Consider the following 13864-nt stretch of genomic DNA (forward strand, 5'->3'; position numbering starts at 1 on the left):
TAATTAAATGACGAGATCCTCGCTATTAAACAATTAACTCAGCAAGTAATCCGCCATTACAATTAGATTTTTGATGGTTCTAATTTTAGATCTGCTCTACATGTGGCGGAAATATTCTACCTCCTCTGTTTACATCTTAGTAAATCTTACACAGAAAACTTCAGAACGACAAGATAATAAGGATCTTTTTTTTTTCTGAAGATGTCACTTTGATTTTTGATCAGATCTCATTGGCGTTTGCAAGATTTGTAAATCATTTCCATGCTTTTACTTTGTGACCTATTTTGATACAGAGATATTACCGAATAAGGCTTCGATAATTGTCAATAGTTATTTACACATACATGACAAATTACCGAATTTTAAATTTACTAGTAATCAATTTCGCTCTGTTCTTCTATGTCATTGCCATTTTAGCTGAAAAAAGTTGGTAGGACATTGCCCTTTTTCTTAATCTGTTCATATAAGTGTGCTGAGGACGATGACCTTCCCATTGCTTTGTCCGAATCGGTCCTACTCTTTTATACTGAAATCACAGAGACATTTAATGTCATGAATCAATAAAAAAAAATACGAACATTTAGTGGATTAATTGTTGGTGATCAATTATTGTGTTTAATTTGGAAATAAGGGCAATAAATGCTACTGAATAATATATGAATTTAGTCCCCTTGTTACGTTTTGACACGTTTTTTTCTATCACTTCACATTCTTGGATCAAGTTGAAATTTCGAACAATTATTTATAGTCGATAACAATACACAGATCAATACAAAGATTAACCAATTAGTTAATCATTTAATACTTATTAAATAGTTTTGTTTTTCTATAAGCAATAACAGGTAATAAAATAGAAAAAGAAGAGAAAGCGATATATATATATATATATATATATATATATATATATATATATATATATATATATATATATATATGTAGTAACGTGGTGTGGGGATCGATATAGCGGTACCTCAAGAAAGACACACTATAGTAGAAGTACGATAGGGAAGGTAATACCTAAAGTAGACAATGTTAATGAAGCCATATGGAAGACCAACGTTGCCAACTTATTAATGCTAGTTACTTTGTGATCTTAGACATTTGATTCTACAGTGGTAATAAATAGTATTTAGTTTGTAAAATGTATAGTTTATCTACATTCTACACTTTTAATTTTTACGTTCCACGCATACACCAAAAACAAAAAAAACAAAAAACAAAAAAAACTTAAATTTTTTTATTTTTTTTTTCAAAATGTATTTCTTAATTTGGATCATTGAGATGGTGAAATTTGTAATAGATCTAGACTAACAATAAAAAAAAATATTTATAAACATAAAAAAGGTGGGAATCGACTTGAATTCGAGCTTATGGCTCGAGCCTTCTCAGACTTCTCAAATAACCACTCAGCTAGTGGAGAGCTTATGACTGTAAAGTTATCTATTGTTTCTATAGTCTCGACTTAGTATTCAGGTTTGTGTTCACCAAGACACTGACAACGATCCATAAAGGGGACTAATTCAGCTCATACCACTACTTCAGTACAATTTCATTCTCTTGTTCGAGATACCAAAACAAAATAATTCATTACCGTTAGTTAATTAGCTAATTGGTAATTTTTTTAAATTGATACTTGTGTTGTCTGGTAAAAGAAATGATTGTGTAAAATTTCAGCTTAATCCAAGATTAGGTGTGGGAGAATTAACATGTACAAACTTTTTACCAGACAGACGGACATATTGCTTCATGGATTTACCTCTTTTATAAAAAATCTCCCCTATCTGAGTCTTAAGAAGCTTAGAATAACTCAGCTACATTGTGTATGATGTATTGAAATAACGAATGTAACTTCAAAAATAGAAGAGCTGTAATATAAGTATATTTCTTTAAACAATGGTGGTGACGGGAAGATACTCTTAGTTTGAGAGACGCCCTGTACAACTCGTGACGTTTCGTAATATCATATGCGCTTGTAAATTTGTTTTTGTTTTTAAACTATATTTATTCCTTTATACTTCAATTCAAATTCAGTTACTATGGTTACAAGTTAGCACATCCATTTAATCAATTATTTATCTTTCTAGTTCACTCCATGAAAACTCCAATCGAAAAAGACCAAAAGATAAGCCAGTTTTCAAGATTTGAAAGAATCTTAGTCGGGTTTATATGACCTGAAAGTAGGTCGTAGACCTAAGGTGATTACGTCATAATTAATACAATAATCATCATAAAAAGTAGGTCAGACAAACCGTTTGCTAATTAGTATGCTAATTTCTTAGCCAGGATTGGGAGATAATTGAAAACAAAACATCATGAGTCGGAAAGGTTGTCGTGATAGCCGTACTGATTGATAATATGGAAGTTAATATTACCAAATATATTAAAAATGTAATTAGTAAGTATAAAAATCTAGACAAAAGAATGTGGTTTGAATGTATTTCTTTGATGTCATTTTTTATCTATCTATCTATCTATCTATCTATCTATCTATCTATCTATCTATCTATCTATCTATCTTCTATCTATCTATCTATCTATCTATCTATCTATCTATCTATCTATCTATCTATCTATCTATCTATCTATCTCTATCTATCTATCTATCTATCTATCTAAGCGTGCTTAGTGCCAGAGGTTTGCATTATATTGAGCACTTTCTTAGACTGAGCAAGGATATAACTATTTTGGCTGATAGCGGTTTCCTCTCAAGGTGAAATCAAGATACTGAAAATTAGCTTAATAGGTAAAGATCTTATATTTTTGTATGCATCCGAAGCTTGGACTCTGACTCTACAGAACTAGAGAGGAGGATCCTAGCAATGGAATTAACATGCTACAGAAAAATCCTACGTATGACCGCATCACAATCGAAGAGATTATAGACAGGATTAACACTACTACTGTCTAAAAAAAACAAAATAAATCTGTATGACCATATCGCAAGGCTCTTAAAGACCTTCCTTCAGGGAACAGTACCAGGAAAAAAACAGACAGAGAAAGCGATGGGAAGACAACATAAAAGAATGGCTAGGCCTGTCATTGAAAAAGATTCTATCCAAGGCGAAAGAGAGGAATGGAGATAGACGATCAACTGATCTGGTGTGATGCCCCAACGGTGATATGTGAAAGTAAAGGTGAAGATCGCTTTCCTTGACTTTGCTTTGTTCGTATCGTTATTATTACATCTTTATGAAATCGTTAAATCGTCCACTAATTTACAATGTTTGTCAATATTATTTTACTAGACTTTTTCATTTGTCCGTATTGAATGTCCTGCCAGCACTAGAAGCCATTAAGGTTATCACATCAAAGCGATTCCTTTAATCTCTCGGCGTCTCGTACAGACAGGTTCGCGTGTGTGTGAATATTACCGCTACTGTAAGACGCCTGGTACCAAGCACATCCCAGCTTGAGTATTCTAGCCCGATGGTTTGTTATCGATCTAATAACAATATTTCTTGAAGCAGGCGAGATTAGAAATCTGATGGATGAACCATGAAATGACAAAGTATATCTACAAAATTGATATTTTTAAAATTGGGGAATTCCCGTGCGCGTGACCTTGCATATCATAGTCCGTCGGATGTTTAGTTCATCTGTAGGTCAACGTATAACAAGAGGAATGTGTGGGCATCACAGTGGCTGAGCGGTAAAGCGCTTGGCTTCCGAACCGGGGGGTTTTAGAGGCCTGCATGGTAGTCATGGCTTGCACCCACATTTGATCTATCTATCTATCTATCTATCTATCTATCTATCTATCTATCTATCTATCTATCTATCTATATCTATCTATTCGAATCTTGGTGTAGACTGGGATATTTAATATCGGGATCTTAGTAGTCGAAATAATGGGGACGCTGTGGATGAGTGGTTAATCGCTTGGCTTCTGAACCTAGGGTCCTGTGTTCGAATCTTGGTGAAGACTGGGACTTTGAATTTCGCTATTTCAGGGCGCCCATGAGCCCACCCAGCTCTAATGGGTTCTTGACATTAGTTGAGCAAAAGTAAGGCGGTTGGTCGTTGTGCTGGACATATGACACCCTTGTTAACCGTAGAGCACAGAAACAGATGACCTTTACATCATCTGCCCCATAGACCACAAGGTCTGAAAGGGGAACTTTACTTAATCACTTAAGATCACTAACGTTAACTCAAAGAGTAGTAAAAGAGTAGTAAAAAAAAATCTAAAATGACTACTAGCATTCCCGTTGCTCCCTCCATTTGAAATAGTCGTGTAGAGTATTTGTAAACTTTTTATGAAAAAAAAAACTGCTTGCAAAATTGATAAAAAAAATTAGATTATTTTTTCGCTTTCGTAAAAGAAAAAAAGTAGCCGTTACATCAGAACTTTGAATGGTCTAAAATATCATGATGTCCGATTTTCATTTTCTCTTCTAGTTTCAAAGATCTAAACGGGACGTCGTGGCGCTCGGGTGGAAACTTGTTAGAGAAGACGACAAATAGGTAGGCAAAAAAAAAAAAACCCCAGTTGGGGTGCCTAAAGGTCGAGTCTATTGCATTGGCGGTGATGGAAGAAACATGTCACTATTCCTCAAAGTACCGTTTTTATGGCTGACATAGCACGGCTGATGTATAGAGAAGGAATATGGGGTGGTCTCCCCGGTGTGCACGGCCATTGGCCTCGCTTCTAATCCGAGCCACTTGGGATAGGAGCCATCGGTTATAGGGATTGAAGAATCTACATCTGCTTGTCTCTTTCCCAGACAGAAGTTTGTTCAGACAGGCAGATGGAGACAAGCTTCTATAGGCCTAGAGTTGTAAGAGTCATAGACTCAGCTCTTAGGACAATTAGAAAGAAGAAGAAGTAAACATAGTTGTGTATTTAGCTATAGTTGTGTATTTAGCCAGCACTGTAAATATTCTTCTGTGTTTAACCTTTACATTCATAATAGTTGTGTATTAAGCCTTTAATATTACTTTGTCCATATAATCTTTGCTGTAACAACAGTTGTGTATTTAGTCTTTACTTGGATAATAGTTGTGTATTAAGCCTTTAATATTACTTTAGTTGTCCATATAGTCTTTACTGTTACAACAGTTGTGTATTTAGCCTTTAATGTAACTACATCTCTGTATTTAGTCCTCATTGTAACAATATTTGTGTATTTAGCTATTAATGTAACTATAGTTGTGTAGTTAGCCAGCACTGTAAATATTCTTCTGTATTTAAACTTTACTTTAATAATAGTTGTGTATTAAGCCTTTAATATTACTTTAGTTGTCCATATAGTCTTTACTGTTACAACAGTTGTGTATTTAGCCTTTAATGTAACTACATCTCTGTATTTAGTCCTCATTGTAACAATATTTGTGTATTTAGCTATTAATGTAACTATAGTTGTGTAGTTAGCCTATGCGTTAATTATAATTGTGGAATACAACCTATACTGTAACTATGCTGTTTTAGGATTGCAGGACAATGTTAGCTCTCTTTTTTTTCTGTATTTAAAATTCATTGTAATCGCTTTGTCTCGTATTTTGACTTGTGGTACTACAAAAACGCTTTGTACCGGAAATGGTTACTCGATACCCAGTAACACTAGAGACCTTGTGTACTGAATTGGTATTGTGACTCCCAGCCTTTGTGGCGGTCACCGAGAGAGGCAGGCGGGCTTGTGATGGAGATAAAAGAAGCAGTCCTGATGCCCATCTATATTTGATCAGAAACAGCTCTTAAACTGTCTGAAGCTCTTGACACTTTGACTCGGACAGTAGGAGCGGATGGGATGGGGGAAGGGGAGTGTAAGATGTGAAAACAAAAACAAGACCAGGGTAAAGAAACGATTCTATTTGTAAACAAGTGGATTCAGGTTTACCGAGTGTAATTAGGAAATCTTTTAACCTGCCCGCATATCTAACTAATTATCTCTATCTCACTAACTCTCAAATTCTTTCTTTCTCTCTCTCTCTCTCTCTCTCTCTCTCTCTCTGTCTTTCTCTCTTTATTACACCCAAAGCTCCACTATTTCAATCTCTTTCTGTTATATTTACCCTAGATATTCGAAAACCTCCCCCCCCCTCTCTCTCTCTCCTTCTGTTCTATCTCTCTATCCACCTCTCAGACTCTCTCTGAGACCAGTCGTTACAAAAGGCCTCATCGCTGACCTGCGCCGTCACTGCCTGTGGGCAGTAGAGACCAATATCTCGTTGCCTCGTCGTACAGACCAGTGATGTGGCAAGGAGCTATTGGTCTAAACTGCCTACAGGATGTGACGTTGCAGGTCAGTGTTCAGGCCTTCTATAAACGATTGGTCTCGCTCTCCCTCTTTCTCTTTCTTCCTCTTTCTCTCTCTCTCTCTCTCTCTCTGTTCTATGTACGTACCCAAAGTCCCAAAGACCAATTATCTCACTGTTCACCTTTTAGACTCTCTCTTTCTCTCTGTCTCTCCTCTCTCCTCTCTGTCTCTCTGCCTCTCTGTTATATCTATCCCTTCTACTTATAAATCTTCTACTTCTCAATTATATCTACCTATCCACCTACTAACTTCTCTCTTACTATCATTCTCTCTCTCTCTCTCTCTCTCTCTCTCTCAGTAACCCAACACGATTCTATTCACTATAAAATAAATTCAAGCCATCATACCTTCCCTGGAGAGAATTGGCTCAAAGTCAATGATCTATTTATTCTAGTATAAGTTATATTTTATATTCTAGTCAAAGTCGTTAAGTACAATCTCTCCACTGGTTTAGCAGAAGTATTAAGTTTTGAATACACACACACAAACTACGAATAATTGATCACTAAAAACTTTTTAATGCGTACTTCATTTACTAGCGAATTGTGGAATAGACGTTGAATCAATTTGATTTGAACTTATTATTCTTATTTTAGTTCAGGGGTTCTGTTATAGTAGCCTGTGGTTCGCGGCCCCCTTGAGGTCGAATGACAAATTGCCAGCGATTGCCTAAAACCCCAGGACATTTATTTTGTCTATTCTTCATTGAAAGTGTCAAATTGTTTTTGCCCATTCTGTAACAAGTAGATTTGAACCGAACTTAGTATTCTAATGAGAGTGAGAAATACTTGCAAAGAACAAAGCAGCAGCCCATTGAAGTAGATATCCTTCAGAGATGCTGGAGATGGATAGGTCACACCTTTCGCAAGCCTGCATCCAATATAACAAGGCAAGCCCTAACACGAAATCCCACAAGGAAAGAGGAAGAGGGGACGGTCCCGGAATACATGACGCCGCGATTTGGAAGCAGATGCAAAGCAGATGGGCAAGACGTGGGGACAGTTGGAGAGACTCGCCCAGAACCGAGATGCCTGGAGGAAGCTGGTTAGTGTCCTATGCCCCAGAAAGAACCACAGGCAGAGATGAGATAAAATAGTATTCAAACTTTTTCATATCCTGCTCTGTTTGAGATTGTGTTGCGCCTTCCCCTTTCATTTCCAAGAACAAATCTTTTGCAAACCTATGTTTTATTTTGGGCTTTTAATGATTAAGTCCAAATTCAGAAGCAGAAGTGGACATTCGTTGTGCTACTAAATTCCTTATCTGGTGGAACAGAAACAAACTCAACCGTCGCACTACCTTTGGCCTGCTTGTAGATACTGTCGAAACACTATTTCTGTAACAATATAATTTACTGCGTCAAAGATTGTTATCCATACTTCGCAATTTTTTGTCAAATTGTCCCTTAAGTATAATACGTGTATATTGTGAATAGGCAAAAGAAAAGTAAATAAATGCAAGTCTCAATAATAAACTTTTTTTTTGAGCAGATATTTCTTTTATCTATAAACGAAAAACGAATTTACGATTGGGGGTAAATTCTTTTAGGGGGTCGAGTAACTAAATAGGTTGAGAACCGCTGTTTTAGTGTACATTCTTAAAAAACACACTACACAGATTTAAAATATTGGACGTCATACTCTACATATACCGTACGCATTTACTTTTGTGACAAATATTGCCTGATACATACAAAAGGAAGATTAGATTAGTTGATATTTAGTCTGCATTATTATGGAGATTTTCATGGATGGCGGAAAGCTAGAAATAGTTAACTTTGGTGTATCCGGTTGATACCTTTTTAGCAGAATCAAATTTTCCAATCTCTTCTTTTTTATAGGACAACGTTCAAATAATTGTAATATAATGGTGAAATTGTAGTGACTCCAGTGGCGGACCGAAAGGGTTAATGTATGTGCGGCCTACTGATACCACACGACTCAGGCCAATCACACGGGTCAACGGGTCAACGGCTGTTGAACAATAGACATTACTGCTAGTACACGCAAATATGACCAGTATGGTCATGTGACCGAAAGCCTTCAAGGTCGAGAGACAGTGTGTTTTAAAAGGACAGTTGAGTCCAGGACTGCAAGGACAGTGGTACCTTGTGAGTCCTCGAGACTGTAGCTGTACTAGCTAGAGAGACTAGTAATGTTAAGCACAAGAAAGCTTTTGAATTTGATGTAGCTAATTGTGTTGTATTGGCTTTTCATGTATTTGTCATTAAACCGCCACATTGTTTATTGAAGCTCTTGTTGTTAAGTTCTTGTATTAGATGTGCTGTTGTGTTTAGCAGTGTTTGCAGAAGGCCTGATAGAGAAGATCGTAACAATATTATACTTTTAATCTATGAAAGTACTTTATAAAAAGACAACAACAACCAATGATGAACTATCTAGCGGTAATAAAGAAGATTTAATAAGAAGATCAACTGCCAAGCATCGAGATCTTGTTAAAATTATGACTCGGTCGTTTCCTTTTTATTAATTGGCAACATTGGAATTTAATCTAGCGTCATTAACATTGTATGGTCTATCGTGAAAATCTCCGATACATGAACTTTATAAACAATAGAATTGTTTTACGTGAAAAGAAAAAGAACAACTTGTAGTTATAATCTGCTACTTCACCGACTAGGACGACTAAGTATGCAGCCTAGACTTAGACTTGGGAGAAAGAGAATGAATCCAATTGTTTTATACTTTTAGATTTAAAAGAAATAAAATTTATGCTAGGAAAAGGGAGATTATCAGTATAATACTACTACTTGACTGATTTCTAAATTATGTTTATTTCTTTGACCTTTTGTTTTAAGATTTTTTTGCTTAAGAAACGAGTTTTAGGCAGTACACTTTTCACCTGACAGAAAACATGATCCGATCATTAAAAATGAGATAAAATTTAACATACCTTTTGTTTAAGACATAACGGATATTTCTTATCAAAACTTCTTAAATGAGACACTACTTACTATGCACAGTAGTGGAACTAAGTTGTAGGGCTGACTTTCATTTTAAAACATCTAATCTAGATAAACGATGCACAGCCCCGGGCGCGTAGTAACAACAGCAAATTATTTAGACGACGTGATCAGCTTCCGTCCTGTTGTCGCATATATAGTACCCCACCGGTCTTGAGGCCACTATGATATCTAAAATCTATCCAGTTGAATCCCGGCTGGATAGATCATATGTACCAGCCGAGAGTACACTAGGCCGGGTGAGTCACTTAGAGGAGACAATGAACCTCACAGACCATAAAGCCATTCTAGTGGAGCTAACTCAAGGGTTAACTAAACCAAGAAGGAGAACAGCCTTTTGGAAGTTTAATAACTCTCTCCTGGAGATGCCCATCATACAAAATCTATCTCTGCTTTAATCAGCGCTTGCGCGCAGGACATGAATGTACTAAATGCCAAAATGTCTGAACCATGGACACTACTCAAGGCATCTGTCAAGCAACAAACCATGGACACTACTCAAGGCATCTGTCAAGCAACAAACCATGGACACTACTCAAGGCATCTGTCAAGCAACAAACCATGGACACTACTCAAGGCATCTGTCGAGCAACAAACCATGGACACTACTCAAGGCATCTGTCGAGCAACAAACCATGGACACTACTCAAGGCATCTGTCTAGCAACAAACCATGGACACTACTCAAGGCATCTGTCAAGCAACAAACCATGGACACTACTCAAGGCATCTGTCGAGCAACAAACCATGGACACTACTCAAGGCATCTGTCAAGCAACAAAGCCAGACGTTAACTACACTGATACAGACAGGCAGAAAGTAGGAACAGGAAGAGACTTAAAAAACGTACTCTCTCGAGCACAGAGGATGAGGTCCTTAGAACCAACATACCTCTAGAGTTGGAGAGATTAAACAACTCTATTTATAAGGGAGCTGAAGTCCGCTGTAAAAAAAAACTATAATGTAAATCAGTGATTCCCAAAGTGGTCTATATAGTTTGGGAACCACTGATGTAAATGAAGGTCCCAATAAAATATTCCTATCCATCGAGCAAAACGTACAAAGGAATAGATTAATAGACTAAGATAATTGACAATAAGGGAAACTTCACGGAGAACAAAAGGGAGATAATCAATGCGTTCACGCGTCATTTCTTACATTTGTTGTTGTGATACCATAAAATTAGTTGTTTGTTTGTTGTTTTTTAAAGTGCAATGTATCTTTTGGAAAGTGAATAAAAATAAAATTCTTACCACAATGGCAAGAGTTTATATACCCGTGCAGTTGCGAAAGAAATTAATGCAAACCATATTTATAAAACATTAAAATAACAAAGTTATCACTACTCTATCTCCTGTTTGGCCTCTGGGAGGACACATCTTGGACAACAGTCCTGGCTGACTGGCCAAATACATTAGCGATCCTACTTTATATTATTTATGAGGGCAAAAAATATGGGTTCTAGTAAAATATATCCCTTTAAATTTTTTGTTGCGAATCCCCTCCACCCCAAAAAAAAAAAAAACTTAAAAAAAAAAAAAAGGAAAGCGTTTATCAATTAGTTCGGATCACTCATGTAATTACATTTGTAATAGATCTAGACCAACAGAAGAGGATGAGACGGTAGAGAGAATAGAATGTGATGGTAGAGTAAGAATTGATAGGGAAAGGAGAAAAAGATAAATTAGAGAAACCAAAGAAAGAGAGAAAAATTTAGAAAGAATAGTTAGAAATGAAAGAGACAAGAGAGAAACATGAGACATAGAGATGACAGAGAGAAAGAGAGAGAAAGAGAGAGAGAAAGAGAGATGAGAGAGAGAAAGAGAATTGAGAGAGAGATGAGAGAGAGAAAGAGAGTTGAGAGAGAGAAAGAGAGATGAGAGAGACAAAGAGAGATGAGAGAGACAAAGAGAGATGAGAGAGACAAAGAGAGATGAGAGAGAGAAAGAGAGAAAGGAGGGAAAGAGAGATGAGAGAAAGAGTGATGAGAGAGAGAAAGAGAGATGAGAGAGAGAAAGAGAGATGAGAGAGAAAGAGAGAAGAGAGAGAAAGAGAGATGAGAGAGAGAAAGAGAGATGAGAGAGAGAAGATAGAGAAAGAGAGATGAGAGAGAAAGAGAGATGAGAGAGAGAAAGAGAGATGAGAGAAAGAAAGAGAGAAGAGAGAGAAGAAAGAAGAGAGAGATGAGAGAGAGAAAGAGAGATGAGAGAGAAAGAGAGATGAGAGAGCGAAAGAGAGATGAGAAAGAGAGAAGAGAGAGAAAGAGAGATGAGAGAGAGAAAGAGAGATGAGAGAGAGAGAAGAGAGAGAAAGAGAGATGAGAGAGAGAAAGAGAGATAAGAGAGATAAGAGAGAGAAAGAGAGAAGAGAGATGAGAGAGAAAGAGAGAAGAGAGAGAAAGAGAGGAGAGAAAGAGTGATGAGAGAAAGAGAGATGAGAGAGATGAGAGAGAGAGAGAGAAGAGAGAGAAAGAGAAATGATTGAGAGAAAGAGAGAAGAGAGAGAAAGAGATGAGAGAGAGAGAAAAGAAAGAGAGGAGAGAGAGAAAAAGAGAAGAGAGAGAAAGAGAGATGAGAGAGAAAAAGAGAGATGATAGAGAGAGAGAAGAGAGAGAAAGGGAGATGAGAGAGAGAAAGAGAGAGGAGAGAGAAAAGAGATGAGAGAGAAAGAGAGAAGAGAGAGAAAAGAGATGAGAGAGAAAGAGAGAAGAGAGAGAAAGAGAGATGAGAGAGAAAGAGAGATGAGAGAGAGAAGAATGTAAAACTGAATGAGTTCCCCTCATACACATCATTTATAAATTGTATTTTATTCTATCCTCTATATTTTGTTCTATGTTGATACCTCTAATAATGTCACATTCTGTTTGGACTTGGACAAAAGTATGGCGAAATTCCCCAAGTCTCCAATGAAAAGTCTTTCAAAATTCTTTGCCGACCAGACACAAATAGAATGCATCTTATAGCAAATGAATATTTTATTTTAAAAAACAAAACAAAACATTCTTTTTTTTTCTTTATAAAATTATTCTTTGACATTTAAATTTTCTGTTGATGTCATTACACTGGCGTATCTATAGCAGGAAGTGATAGGTCTCAGATGTCATTGTCAGCTCATTATAGTGTAGTTCTTTCTTAGGGGGGCAGAGAGGAGATGGGGGGGGGGGAGAGAGAAAGAAAGAAAAAGAGGGGGGAAAATAGAAATAGGAATCATAAAGAGACAAGTAAAGAAAAAAACGGTGAGAGATAAAATAAGAGAAATAGAGAGAGAGAAGAGAAAGAGAGAAAATAAGGAAACACACAAGTAGAGAAAAAGTAATAGAAAACAAGAATAAACAAGAACATAACCAAAAAAATACATTAACAAAAAAACAAATCTTAAATGTACTTGAATCAATTAGTTTGAATCAGTCATGTAATTACATTTATAATACATCTAGAGAAACAATTTTAAAAATTTGAGATCTAGTTTCCCCTTTCAGACCTTTGCGATCTATGGGGCAGATGATGTTAAATCATCTGTTTCTGAGGTCCACGGTTACGATGGTGTTATGTAGCCAGCACAACGACCAACCGCCTTTACGTTTCCCCAACTTATGTCAGATACTCGTTATAGCTTGGGCGAACTCAGAGACGCCCAAACATCCCTAAATTAAAACTCCCAATCTTGACCAGGATTCGACCCCCTGTTTGACCACCTAGCGCTTTACAGCTCACCCACCGTGCTTCCAACAATAAAAAAGCATTTATAAAAAAAAAGAAAAGAAAAGAAATTTAGTAGTGGGGGATACGACCTCAATTGGAACTCATGGCTCTAGCCTTCTCTAGCTTCGCAAGCTAACACTGTATCTACTCTGCTAGTGGAGAGCTTATAAACATGGAACATTGTATAATTATGAATTGTTGCTATAGTTTCCACAGATTATTCAGGTATGTGTTCACCAAGATTCAGACTAAATGGTACTAATTCAGCTTATAGGCCTACCACCAATTCTCTCAATTACAACATTTCCTCATGTTTGAGATGCAAAATAAAAAAATTACTGCCAATAGTGACTAATTGGTTAATTTCTTTTAGTATTTTATGTCTTGACTATGCCATTGAATAATTGCGCTAAGTTACAACATGGTCCGAGAATGGGAAGTGGGAGAAATTAATGACAATGACAATGTCTTCGATTCCGAAGATTAAAGATGCGTGCAGTGATTCACATGACTATGCAGACCCTGTTGCGACCTACATAATTTACCGAACCTGGTGCAGACAAAGCCGTTGTCTCCTAGCGGTCTATTTTCTTTCCATCTTCTGTACCTGTATTCAACGTGTGCAGAATTGTACCAGGAGAATGATTTGATATATATATAATACTTTGATCTAAAAGCATGGCATACTTTAGAAGAAATAAATGTAGTACTTGTAAAATTAATTACCTTTTCCTTCTTTTAGCGAAATATGGAATATGCATTATATAGTTTTAAAAAAATGCATATTTTGATTTGTGGCGAGTAAGGCCCTGAGTTGACACACTTGGGAAATCCCCAACTGTATTTATATATTGCTAGCTGGCCAAGAGAGTGTTGCCAACCGTAGGTTTTAAAGTATTGTCGTTTAAAATGCGAAATAATAGC

This window comes from Biomphalaria glabrata, chromosome 13, assembly GCF_947242115.1.
Source record: "Biomphalaria glabrata chromosome 13, xgBioGlab47.1, whole genome shotgun sequence".
Classification (NCBI taxonomy): domain Eukaryota; kingdom Metazoa; phylum Mollusca; class Gastropoda; family Planorbidae; genus Biomphalaria; species Biomphalaria glabrata.